This window comes from Eucalyptus grandis, chromosome 10 (assembly GCF_016545825.1).
Source record: "Eucalyptus grandis isolate ANBG69807.140 chromosome 10, ASM1654582v1, whole genome shotgun sequence".
Classification (NCBI taxonomy): Eukaryota; Viridiplantae; Streptophyta; class Magnoliopsida; order Myrtales; family Myrtaceae; genus Eucalyptus; species Eucalyptus grandis.
The window spans coordinates 22072464-22085973 of record NC_052621.1 but is presented as its reverse complement, the minus strand read 5'-3'; the positions used below and the strand labels follow the sequence as shown (position 1 = coordinate 22085973).

Below are 13510 nucleotides of genomic sequence, written 5' to 3'. Positions count from 1 at the left end.
TTAATGAGTAAATAATTTTGAAAATAAAAATAACTCAGGCATACACAATCAAGGGGATAGATTTCTATGAATTCAAAATGACACAGAGAAACGTCAGCTGCCAACAGAAACAGCTTAGGAGTCTAATCTAATATGACTTACCATTTTCCCCTGAAGCAAATATCAATGCCGTTGTCTTTGGCCCTTTATTCTCATAATTACAGCAGCAAAACGCTGCAAAAGATATACATTTGGAAACGTTAATCCATGTAAGTACAAGAAAGTAAATTTATGGTGTCACCAAAATAATTAGAAGGAACTAGGTCAGAAACAATTTACAAAGGGAGTGATGCCTCAGATAAATACCTTTGGGATTATACTCAGCATTTCTAGCTTGCAAAGCAATGGCCTTAAGATCCAATTTGCAGTCCAAATTCACTGTTGAGACTATGTTCCTGGATAAAAAAGACAACACTACTTATTATCATTGCACAGCATGTATTAAGAATAGGCAGTGTTTTAATTACTTTTCAAAGAACAAAGTAAAGCATCTAAATTGTCTCAGGAAGGGAAGATTATAGTTTCCCAGGCAAGACAATATCACCCACTCGTTGCCATGAGATAATTTATGTCACCGTGTCTATGCCAAACAAATGAGCATGCAAAAAGAATAATATAAGGCCACATGAGACATTCCATTAGCATTATATTGTGCAAAGACAAGATTTGACGTATATCTACTTTTTCAAAAGAATAGATCCTAGAGCTACTCACACCTACAGATGCATAAATGAATTGTTACTAGCTTAAAACCATGATGACAACACCAACTAATACTCATACATGCAAGCAGGCACATATTCAGTGATTTAAACCAGTAAAAGTGGCCTCCCACTGTGCATGAGATAATTTACAGTCATTCCTCAGTAGTTGTTAGTTACCAGCAGTCGTTTTCCTACATCCCTAACTTAGTGTAGTCCTTGCATAATCTCGAGAACCCAGCCAATATGATAAAGAACGTATGACACGACTTTGAAAGATCTGTGGAAGGGCGAATTAAAGTTTGGGAAATGGAGCTGTTTCTATTTATCCATTTAAATACTCCAGGGCATAAAATAAATTTATGAGCCCCAGTTTGTATCAAAGAAAATTTTTGAGAAGCTGCTTCAGCTTCCAAAGAGTTACATCAGGTCCAAAAGAATGCACAGCAAGCATTCCAAAGCACGAAAAATCATAGGTGAAAGATCTGCAGCAGTTCAAAATTTAGTTCTCAGGAACTAACTAAGAGCATTTGCATCTCCAATTTTCCAACTTTTATAGATTTCTATCAACTCTTCGGTCTTGAAATACCAAAACCTTTCAAAGAATTTCCACTTTCATCCTCGAAAATTAATTTTATAAAGTAAATCAAATGGTTAAAACTCATTGACTTCCTTAAATTATTCCATCGCATTAAAAAAGGACTTTGCCAATCCATACAAGAAAACCTATGATGACCTACGCAAGACCGACACAGCTACAGCAACGCGTCGAAACGGGCTCTCAAGCAAAACCAGAGAATGACAAAGACTCACTGAAGAGTGGGAACGATTCCTGAAGGATGCTTGGACAGATCAACCGGTTGGCTTCCCTCCAAGGCCTGATCCGCCATGACTCGTCCCTCCAAATCTCCACACACAATCCAACACAGAAACCCCTGTCCACCTACAGAGTTTCACGAACGCATAAAAAGATCAAAACAAAAAAAAACCAAAAAAAAAAATTGAAAACCCTAACATCCCCCTCTTCTTTACCAAAAAAAATCCCCCTCAGATCCTACAACAGGGGAGAACCCAATCTATATCCCCTCAAGAACGCAAACAAGATCGACCCATCTCTTTTCCCCGAACCCTAATCACATTCCCCAACCCCAAGTCCCGCGATTTCTTAAAGAACTACCAAGTTTCCATCACCGACCCAGTTGTTCAAGATCCGGCACGAGCCGGAAGAGAACAGACCCAGATCCTGAAAACGAGAAAGATCGGACCTTTCTTCGAAAACCCGGGGTTTTGACCGTTGGGATCGGCTCAGAGGGGACAGATCCGAGCAGAATCAAGGGAAGAAAACGGGCGGGTGGAGCGCCAAAAGTTCGAAAAGGCGCGTCTTTTTATATGTTTATAGATGAAAGATTTGTATCTGGAGGCTTAAAAATGAGAGAGGGATGAGGGAGAAGGAGGGAGGGAGGGAGGTAGAGGGAGGGAGAGAGAGAAGAGAGAAGAGAGAGGGAGAGATTGGTGAGAGAAGTGAGGGAGAAGAGGCTGCGCGGTCGCTTATGGAGGCGAGGCAGGTTGCGTAGGTTCTGGGACAGCCCTCTTTTGCTTATATTCAGGTTCCCAAAGTGCCCTCCCGCCGTGGGCCCGGCCGGCCTGTCGAGAGGGTGTTTTCGGGAATGCAGTGCGGGGAATGCTGGGGGTACAGGGGGTCGCGGCGTGACTGTCCAGTGGCCGCGCGCCACGTCATTGCGGGAAACGTTCCGTTGTTCTGTCTGTATCCTGCGCATTGCACATGACGGGCTTGACAGCGATGTCGATTTTTTTCTTTTCGATTTTCCTTTCTTTTTTTCCTTAATGTCGGGGGAATTAAAAAGACCTTTTTTCTTTTTCTTTTTGGTTAAGGCATACCTTTTCACATATTAGTTGACTTCGATTACCAATCAATTCAATATTTCTAATCAACATTGCCCCTCTCTCTCGATAAAATTGATCTCATCTCTTTTAGTACCATATTTTGTGCTAACACTCTAACCAAAATTATCCTATTGTAGCGGTGAAATTTTTTTTATTAAAAAAGGCTCGATCTATTTGCAATCACAAATCATTAATTTGTTAAAGATGTGATGTTGTTAATTTGTCTTGTTAGAAATCTTGATTTGTTCTTTTTGTCAAAGTTTCTATAAGTGATTTTGACGAATTGCATTCAAGTTTATTTATAGAAAAACTTTGAGGGTAGGATTCATAAGTTTATATCGATAACTTTACTCACGGTTCAACAATAAAAGAAAGTTTAGCTCGATCTAATATTTCCTTAATTTTCATTTGTTTTACCTAATCTTTATGTTTAACGATTGGGATAAGACAACTCAGCTAAAGTCCCAAATCAAGTTTCCAACTAAATATGAGTTCGGATTTTGTTTTTGCTTATTTTGAGCGAAAAATAAATCCTTCTCATCTATCTAGGTTTAGGAAAGATGAAAAAGGAAAATTTAAAATTAAATCGAAATAGGAAAGTAGCAACCCATATATTATTAATTTTGCCTCAAAACCATGTATAAATAATAAATGCATAATAATGTTGAGACTAATTTGGTTAGTTGATAGGATTTTTTGAATTTGAACTTTAATGCACATTGCCGTATTTGGTTCGATTTGCTAAAGCCCTTTTGGGGCCTCAAAATCCTGTGGGTTTCGACCAAAAAGAAGAAGAAAGTCTCTTGGACAAATACAAATGATTTTGGGGAGATTTGAGAAGATGCAATTACATTTCTAAAGAGCTCAAGCCCGGCAACCTAAAAAGTGTTTTGAGCTCTTTCAAAGTACAAATACTTTTTCTAACTTTACCCTCGCTTAATTTTCATAGTTCAATAAAATGCCCTACCTCACACAACTTCATTGGTAAAGGTTTAGGCCACAAGCGAGACCATATCTGAGTATTGACAAAGTTAGTTTGGCACTAGCTAAACCGCACTCGAGGCCGTGTAACCTCATGAAGCCAGCTAGTTAGGGACATAGGTTGAGAATTCACCCAAAAGGAAGCAAAGGTCATTTACAAAATATAGTATTTTCCAAACAGCATTTGTTTAAAGTTGTTCCCAATGTATCTTTATAACATACTTTACAAACACTGCTACATTTGAAAATCCTTTTAGCTCCATTTGTTTAGAGAAATGAATAATTTGAAAAAAATACTCTTAAAAATAATCGCTTAAATCACTTATAAAAATGAATAAAAATATTATAAATTATTATCAATAATAAAAATACTATTCATTAGCTAATTATCTAAAATAAAATAAGCTATTTTTTTTAAAATTAAAATTATTATATTCCACAAAACAAATAAAACCTAAAACCTAAATTATACCATCCGTGTGCGGTGGCTCAGCTGGGTAGGCGCTAAATTTCTATTGAGAAGATTTAGTATTCGAAACTCCTGCAACGCAAGTTGCAAGAATATTTAACTTAAGACTTTGGGCGACTTACCCACAGACGATGCATGGCGGCAACACGCGCTCCAAGCTGATTTACCTTCTAAGCATCAAGCCCGTGTTCCTCGAGTCACCAAAAATAAAGCAAAACCTAAAACCTTTACATTTCACAAAAGACTTTGCCCCGTGGCCAAGCCAAATGCACCCATTACCAATTCAATCGGTTTTGTTGTAATCCTGGATATTCCACGGAACGTGACGTCGTCACATCGTTGACCCGCACGTCCCGCGACAAAAAAAAAAAACGTCGTTTCCGACCCGGACGCTTTCCTCAGGTTCCCGTTCCTCCTCCCCGTCGCCGCGAGCAGCGAACTTCTTGTCGAGCACCCGCACCGGCACCGGCGCATCGAAGAATTTACTTTGGGTTCCAGCTCTTTTCTTAACGCTTCCCTGCGGACATGAATTCGCCGACCGTTTTCATCTCCGTCGTCGCATTGGTCCTGCTGTCCAAGCCCTCTCCGCGCGTCGTCCTCGACTTCGCCGCCCAAAGACCCGTTTCTCGATAGCTCCTGAAGGTTCGAGATCGTCGCTTTCTTCTGGGTGCCTCGTTTGTGTGAGTGTTTTATTGGACAGAGCTCGCTGTAGTGGGTGGGATGGGGTGGGGTGGGGCTTTGACTTTTTGAGGTTGTGGTTGGGTGATTGATCAGTCTGCGTGATACCCAGATGTGAAATATTACGGTTCATCGAACAGGATCGAGTGTAAGGATGGGTCGAAGAAATTCAGCAGAGCCCAGGTCAATGACGATTTCTGCGACTGCCCGGATGGCACAGATGAGCCAGGTCCTTTTTGAGCCACTTTTTTGTGTAATTAGTTTGCGTCATTGAATTATTGGTTGCTCTCTCGTCTTGCACTGTGTTTAGATGGATGAATTAATGCAACGGAAGGGAAGTAAAGACAGAGATTATGAATAGGATAAACAATGGAAATAGTAAAATAAATATTACTTTTTGGGCCATAGACCTTGACCCATGGGCAAAACTGGGAGGAGATAGAAGTAAATTCATGAATCGCTGTGCCCTTCTTTTCATTGATGTCTGTCTTGTTCATTTGATGAGATGCATATGAAGAACTCCCAGTTTTCTTTCTTGCCGAACAAAGCAGACGCATCTGTTACCTTAAGCAATTTCACCAGATATTACGAACTTGGCAGGTATACTATGAGGACTTAATATTTTCCTTGGTAACTGTCATGAATAATCGGTTTTGCATCATAGATCAGCAAAACTGCGGATTGCTTTATTTGATATAAATGCTTTTGAAGAGCAAAGAAGTGTATTCAGTTTATATGGGATGGTCTGGCCAACTTCCATAAACTGGATAGTTGAGCGATGCTCTCCATTGATATATTATTAGTAATGATGGTTCATCAAGAAGCTCAGCTGACCTGCTAGTTCAGTTGTATCGTGCTTATCACAAACCATGGGTTTCTTTTTGTTAGGCTAGTACTGGTTTTAGATATTACTTATCCAAAAAAGACTGTTACTAATCCTAGGCTTTATTTCTTCTTATAGAATAAACACTCCAGTAGTGTCCATATCTGGACCTGCTTTTGATGTTTAGACTATTCTAAATGACACTGTTACTTTCACCCAGCTTTGTTTCCTCTTTTAGAACATCTCATGTATGTCTGCAGATTTCTTGTAGTGTCCACCACTAGAGCTACGTACTTTTCTAATGGTAACTTCACTTTCTCTGACTCGATAATGCAGGAACATCAGCATGCCCAAATGGAAAATTTTATTGTCGGAATGCAGGACATGTTCCTGTCATTATATTTTCTTCAAGAGTAAATGATGGCATTTGTGGTAAGTTGTCCACTCGGAACTTTTTCTCCATGGTCTTAGCCTTCCAAGCATTCGTTTTCCTGAAGGCTGATTGTGTGGACCTCATTCTCCCTTCTCCGATCATCTGGTACATAACACATGCATGTAAGTTCATGTACCATCGAACAAGATCCTGCTGCATTTGAATTGCCCAACAAGGTTGCAATTCCTTCTTAGACATGGAAATATCAGTGATATGATATCATGTATGGCCAGGGCCAGAAGTTCTCTTTACAGATTTTAATTGCTTCAATGCCAAGGATATCTCTAATCTTCTCTGCAATGAGATGTTCCGTGCTTTAGTGTCATGGGGCACTGATTAATCATAATTTGTGCAACAACAGATTTATTTACCTGCTTTGGCACCCCATGCCCTGGATTGTCTTCTCACTCAACAAACATCACTGTTGAAATATTACTTTACAGACTATTTAATGAACCCTAATACCATGAAGACAAGTAAACAAGGGTATATTTCAAGTGATGAACAGATTTGAGACTACTTTTTTTAGAAACTCTCCAACTTTTGAGGACAAGGACATTGATTGTGAGATATATGCATTTGGAAATGAATGGAAACTTTTTTTTTGGCTTTACATCTTAAGGATTGTTTCAAAAGCTAGACAAAAGTGGCTTCTTCAATTAAGAACAGTTTGCATGCTTGGTCTGGTTCAATCCAGTGACAAGAAAGTGGTCAAAACTAGGTGAGATGGAGAACTGGTTTAGTTTGATTGATCTTTTCCTTTACACTCACAATGAACAGTGTTTCTGAGAATACAGAAAAATTGCAGGATGGGGGAAAGGTTGAGAGAAAATAAAAGGCATTTTTGAATAAAATCTACATGCTTATCATTATATGCAGGGATCTGCAGAGTGATCAATTGTTAGTAAAATGGATGATGAATGTGTGATTAAGTAACATCATAATATTGTGATAAGATACTAATTAATACTTAGATTAATTTTCCCTTTTCATTGTTTAGGATTTTTGTCAATTGACAATTACTAAATGCTAAGGTCCTATAAAAGATGTATATGCCGGCATCATCTAACCTCAATAGGTTTGATGGAATTACTAAATCGTTCCGGTTCTTGTAACATCGATTTTAACATCCGTTGGACAAAGGCTAACTAGCAGGTCATTCTTTTTCTGCCTCCTCCCACGTTTCCTCCTAACATATGTTCTTTGGCCTACTCCATGATACTCAGACTGCTGTGATGGGAGTGATGAATACGGTGATAAAGTGAAGTGCCCGAATACATGTCGGAAGCTGGAAAAGCAGCACGAGATGAGCTGAAGAAAAATTGCTGTGTACAGGAGGGCGTTGCCATACGTAAACAGGAAGTGGAACAGGCTAAAGTAGCTCTGCAAAAGACAAGGAAGAATTCTCAAAACTGAAAAGTGAGGAGAAAGTACTGAAAGTGCAGTTTGAACAGCTTAAAGGTTTGGTTTTTCCTAATTTGGTGGTATCTTGACAAAATAACTTGAATTTAGTCATCATGATCTCATTAAATCTGAGTTTGCCCTTAAAACGTAGGTGCTGGCTACTGCACATATATATCATCTTTTGTTCATACCGCATCCAGTGATAGCAGCATATTATGGTCTACAGAATTGGAAAAATTCAAACTCTGATGATAATGAACTCATCGTAGTATAGCTTCCATATAGATATTTTACAGTTCTAACTGTTTGGTAGTTTTACCAAACAACGAAGCATTTTCTGAATGAGTGTAGTTGTTGCGACTATTAGATATTGATGTTAGATATTGATGTGCCAGATGTATCCCAGCTTTGTAGGTAAATGGATGGAAGATTTGGGAAGCATTTGGTTTACCTCACTAAATAAATTACTTCATCCCTCTAAACGAGTGTCTAGTAGTGTTATGATGTTTGGAAGATTGGTTATATTTGGGTAAAATAGTGAAAATGGACGGATAGGTGGAAAGTCGGGAGAAGTTTGAAATTTCTGTGAGAGAGAAATAGAGGGGAAAATTGAATTTTTAGATACTCACCAAATTCCGGCCCTTGGTGCTCCCTAAAATAGCCTTAGTGTCATGGTCACTATTTGCTATCTCTCATGTTGTACATGTGCTTAGGACTTTCCTTCTTCCATGCTTTGGCACTTTATGATGCTTAGTTTAAGATTTCTTTTTACATGCGTTTGTTTTTGTGTTACTATCAATTGTTTTGTTGCTTTTTCATCTCTCAATATAGAGCGCAAAGAACAAATAGAGAAAGCAGAGGAGAAAGAACGAATGAGAAAAGAAAAAGAAGAGAGGGAAAAAGAGAAGCTGAGGAGAAAGCTGGCAAAGAGAAAACCAAAACAGCTGAGGAAATCGAACGAGAGAGAATTGAAAAGGGTGGAGGAGTGTGAAAGTGATACCACAACTCCACAGAGTATGCTTGATGAAAGGATTGACTTGTGGATAATTATCCATCTGACCAGGTTCAATAGAATTTCTCTATCCTATTAAATTTTGGCAAGTTGTAGGTCAATGGTTGTAGAAAATTGTTGTTTCTTAAATTTTGAAAGTTTTGGTGTGGGATCTATATTTGCTTGCTGCATATTCTGTAGCATGTAGAATACGATCTGCATGGACAATTTCTTAAATGGCCTAACTCTTTTTTTTTTTTTGGTCAAGATAAGATTACCTATTGACTAATTGAATAATGTTACGTTGGCATCATAGCTATTGTGCCTCTGCACATGCATGTTGATTCAATGCCTTTCTTTTTTTTTTTTTGTCCCTAATAGTAAGGCATGCTTACAAAGTTCTGGATGGGCTATTAGTATGTTAACTTCCTATGCAATAAACTTCCTCCCAGTTCTTACATGTGTGCGCTTTCAATAGGATTTGGAAGAAGATTTGGCGGCAGAACATGATCATCTATCGACTGGAGTCCAAGATAAGGGAATTACTGTAAGTCATCAAAAGTTTAATCATGCAGTACACGCAATTGATTCTCTGTAGTCAAAATGATTCCAACAATCTGACATTTGTTGTTCTGTATAGCATGCTGTGGAAGAGAAAGATGAGTTTTTAACACCGGCAAATGAGGAAGAGTCAATTGTTTCATCTGAACTCATTGTTGATGCTGAGCAAGGTGGCTAATGGTTATATACATGCTGAAGTACTTTTTGTCAACTCTTTTGGTTTTATTGCTTTAATGTGACTGCAAACCCCTAGATTTCTCTGGTAAAATCTGTGCATCATAAGCAAGTATTATGTCGTAGATGCTTTTGCTTACTACAACTACTGCCTTTGCAATGCAGCAATATGCATGAAATTTTATATTCTCATACCAAAAATTTGATTTTCAGTCAATCATAGCAGAAATTGTTATAGCTTGGCGGAAGTGAATGTCTGATAGAAATCATGTTGGCCATAGAAATTATAGTCGTCCTCATCACCTTCATAATGGACTGCTCTTGTCTCGTGTTTTTATGTAATATGATCCCATTCGATGCTTTGGGTATCTCTGCTTTCTCTGACATCATTTCTTGCAGATGAATTGCTACATACTCTTTTCTGCCATTGGCAGTGTATGAAACATAATTCACATGTCATGGAAAATTCTGTTAGATTTAACTCAACATGAAAAATATATTCTGATTACACTTTTAACTTCTAATAGAAAATGCAGCTTTTTTCAAAATTTGGCAAGAACAATCTTATTTCTCAGTGTAATTTCCATCAAGTGGATATCATAGGTTTGAGAATGAATATCTTTACTCGAGGTATCTACATGACTGCATGCTACTTTTCTTCCTCTTGCCCAATGCAGAGCATTTTATTTTTATGGAATTTCTGAAGTTCTTGTGGTTTTGAATTTGAAATGATCTCAGATATCTCACTTTAGCTGGCTTTTCCAGAACTCGAATGATTGTTTTATTACTTGTAGGGAGATGACGCATCTGAGAATGCTGAGGAACTGTCAAAGGAAGAGTTGGGTCAACTTGTTGCTTCGTTGGACAGGGAGAAGACAGAGAAGGAAAGCGGGAAGACTTTGCAAGAGATAATAATAATGAGGAACAAAGTAGGAGATCCCAAAAGACACACGTGATGGTATTGATGATATATATGCATTAGAAACTGCTGACAGCGAAAAGAATGAGTATGTGATAACGTGAAGATGCGTTTGATGAAGATTCTGCAGTGAACGATCATTATGATTTCAGTTCTCATTACAAAGATGGATCAGATAGTGACTCAGACGATGAATTTGACTTTAGGTTCACTTTACGGCTTCCTGTGAATTTGAATATCCTGTTTTATGGAATTTCAGTAACCTAATGCATCATGTTACATGGAATATTAACTTATAGATATCGCAATCCAGAAGTTCTTTTTTGGGTAGAGAAGATGAAGAAAATGTTGCGGGGAATTCTTCGAGCTATCAATATATTCCAGACTCCAGTTGACATATCTGGTAGGTGGTAACCTTATAGTTCGACTTTTAATCTTAAGATTGAATTATACAGAATCATGTCATTTGTTTTTTCTTTTTTCTTCAGAGGCTGCTCATGTACGAAAGGAATATGATGAATTGAGTACAAAATTATCTAAGATCCAGTCAAGAATATCAAGCTTGTCACAAAAGCTGAAACAGGATTTCGGTGAGAAGATATTTCTATACTCGTGAGAATATCTTGACAATGATGCTCTTGTGAACTAAAACTCAGAATTAAATGTTACAGGCCCAGAAAGGAGTTCTATTCATACTATGGCTGTTTTGAGAGCAAACAGAATAAGTTACTACTTCTCTTTTCTGGGATGTTCTTTCTGATCGCCACGTTTCAAATTGAGTCAAGGACCAATTTGCAAAGATCAAGCTTTCAGCAGTCAGTGTCCTAATTTCACATCTGTTGATCTAGGTACATTTACAAAGTGTGCCCTTTAAAGAAGCTTCCCAGCAGGAAGGCACTCTAAAACTCGCTGGGGTATGTTTTTAATGTTACTTGTCATGATATTTTGATCTACGCAATTGCTATTCTTACGTTAGGGAGAGTTGCTAGTTTACTTATATGTGTTGTGCCGAGAATTACTTTCCTTGCATCATCTTTATAGAGGCACCAATTTTCTTTCAACTTAAAAAGAGATTGCTGAGAAATCTTGATTAATGATTGGTTCAAGGAATACATTGTAAAATCTCAGTCTACTCAATTACCAATGGATCAAACATAGGTTAGCTTGTTTTTAACACAAATGAATTTGGTTCTATCTACAAGTAGCTAGCAAATTACTCTAATAGAACTTGGCTGTACTGACCTTTTCCATCATGAATTAAACCAACGAACCTTAGGCCATAAATGCAAATAGAAAAAAAAAAACTCAGGGCTATTTCTGGCTTGGCAGATGCCAAAATGCCCGCACGTATGAATTCACCCGCTATTCACGTAGCACCAATAATTTTTTGTCCCTGAGATATTTAGGAAAATTTACTTCACCATGATAAGATGACTGAACCAGATTGTAGATGTACAATTTTGTAGGCATTGGAATTGTAAATTATTGTAGTCTTCTTCTTAATAAGACATAACGTTGGCATTAGATGAATTGAACCATTCCTTATTCATATCTGTCATCTTTAGAGGGAACATCCCTCGAAGTCCATGCGGTTTATCTGTGGTCTTATTGACTGATAGAATTACCATGAGGTTATTCTTTAGTGCTTCTCAGCTGATTGATGTTACACATGTTTGCAAACAGATTTCAAACCCTGCACCTTGATAATTATTTAGTCATTCTAGGTTTTCTTTTTTTCGCCCGTGACAGTCTCCATTGCACTAAGGATTTTATTTTCATAATACTGTATGATGGTTATCATGTGTGGTTTCTAGGAAGTGGGACAAATTTGACGACAGTTACAGAGTCATGGTCTTCAGCCGGTGACAATTGTTGGAATGGTCCTGACAGAAGTATGAAGGTACTTTGTTCATGCTTTAGAGTTTGTCATAGACATGGTTGAAAGATTTTTCCTCTAAGATGTAATTTATTTGGCACCAACATCAACTGCTTAGCTTTTATGATTCTCTTAGAAGGATAGTTTATGGCACACTGTGCTGAATTATGGGATCAAATAGCTTGTATATTGGCTGTTTTGCAAGGCTTGCTCAATTTCTTCTAATTTTGAGATGAGGCCGATTTCAATTGATCATCACATGTCCAGAGTTGCCAGCCTCTGAGAGATAGGTGGTAGTATGTATTGCTGTTATGATTTCTGCTATTGCACATTTACAGGTGAAGCTGAGATGGGCTGAAAATGAGGTTGCTGATGTGATGAACTCAAGTCGCTACAGTAAGGATTTCTTCCTATTACTGCCTGTGTGTAATTTTATGTCTCTTTCTTGTGTAAAATCTGGTTTTTCTGTGACAGATATGAAGCAATGATATCCACTCCAGCTCTTTGCAAAGAAGATAAACTGAAGGTACTTATTCTGTCGTGTCTCCACTGTTTCAAAATCACCTCTTAGTTCAAGTAGTTTCTTATGGTAGTGCAAAATTTTTCCAATGACATGCTACAGGAACTTCAAGATAAGCTAGACACAATGAGCAGAGAACTGATGGAAGGCCATGACGAACTATAATAAATGGATGGAATCAATGAGTCGGAGATTCCTTTCGGATGCTGACTTATCGAGCCTGTACTACCCACTTTGTTCATAAGAGGTTTACACGTAACATTTAGTAAAGGAGCGACATGTGCAGCTTCTTCCAGCTTTGTTCATAAGAGGCTTACATGTAACATCTAGTAAAGGAGTGACTTGTGCAGCCTTCTTCAGTTGAGCTTCGTCATGGTTACCAGGCTGGAAACTTTAGCATTCTCAGGAGCACGTTGATTACTGAGCTGTCAAATGGGTAAATGGCGGGATCAGGTACAGGAAGCTTTCGACATGACTGCACGAGAAGGATTTTCATGTAAGAGACAAGAGGGCCCTAAACGTATACAGCTCTGAAACATGGTTTTTCTTTTGACTGCATACAGCCTTTGCAGATCAATATCGGGCTTTTCAGATGCCGAACCACAGTTTACTAGTTTGAATGTTATATTGTGCAGAAGACAATCGGTAATTTATGGTGACGACTTTGCTGTATATCGCGAAGCCTGTCGCTTATAGTTTTGTCGAAACGAACAAACCATTGTGCACATGACAAGTACAAACTGGTGTCTGGGGAGGTCCGGGCAAGGGTAAAACAAATGCCATGTTGGCCATGCGGTGCCTGCGCAGCCCTGTAAAGAATCCATGAACAGGCGCTTCTTCATTCCGACTCTCAGCTGCATATTGTTCTCTGCATCGTCTCCCTTCTTACTCCAGAGCTAGAATGCTGAAGTTCATTCTGCGGGTTGAAAATCCAACCTCTCGGAACACCCATCAGTCTTAAACTTTTACCGGGTCACGACAGTCCTCTCATCTCTCCTTCCAAACCGAGCATTACCAGTCGAGAACAATGGCGGTC

At 38.5% G+C, this 13510-nt stretch overlaps 2 long non-coding RNA genes and 1 pseudogene across 2 annotated transcripts; 2 read left to right on the top strand and 1 right to left on the bottom strand.

Moving 5' to 3' along the window:
* Nucleotides 1-340: 340 nt before the first annotated feature.
* LOC120289241 lies at nucleotides 341-1986 on the bottom strand. Its single transcript, XR_005547167.1, has 3 exons — nucleotides 1936-1986; nucleotides 1554-1683; nucleotides 341-434 (listed from the first exon to the last, which is right to left on the bottom strand). It is a non-coding gene; the product is annotated as an uncharacterized LOC120289241 (long non-coding RNA).
* Nucleotides 1987-2179: 193 nt separating this feature from the next.
* Nucleotides 2180-12948, top strand: LOC120288758 (annotated as a pseudogene).
* LOC120289243 lies at nucleotides 8468-10018 on the top strand. The gene is made up of 3 exons (XR_005547169.1): nucleotides 8468-8496; nucleotides 8903-8971; nucleotides 9954-10018. It is a non-coding gene; the product is annotated as an uncharacterized LOC120289243 (long non-coding RNA).
* Nucleotides 12949-13510: the final 562 nt, after the last annotated feature.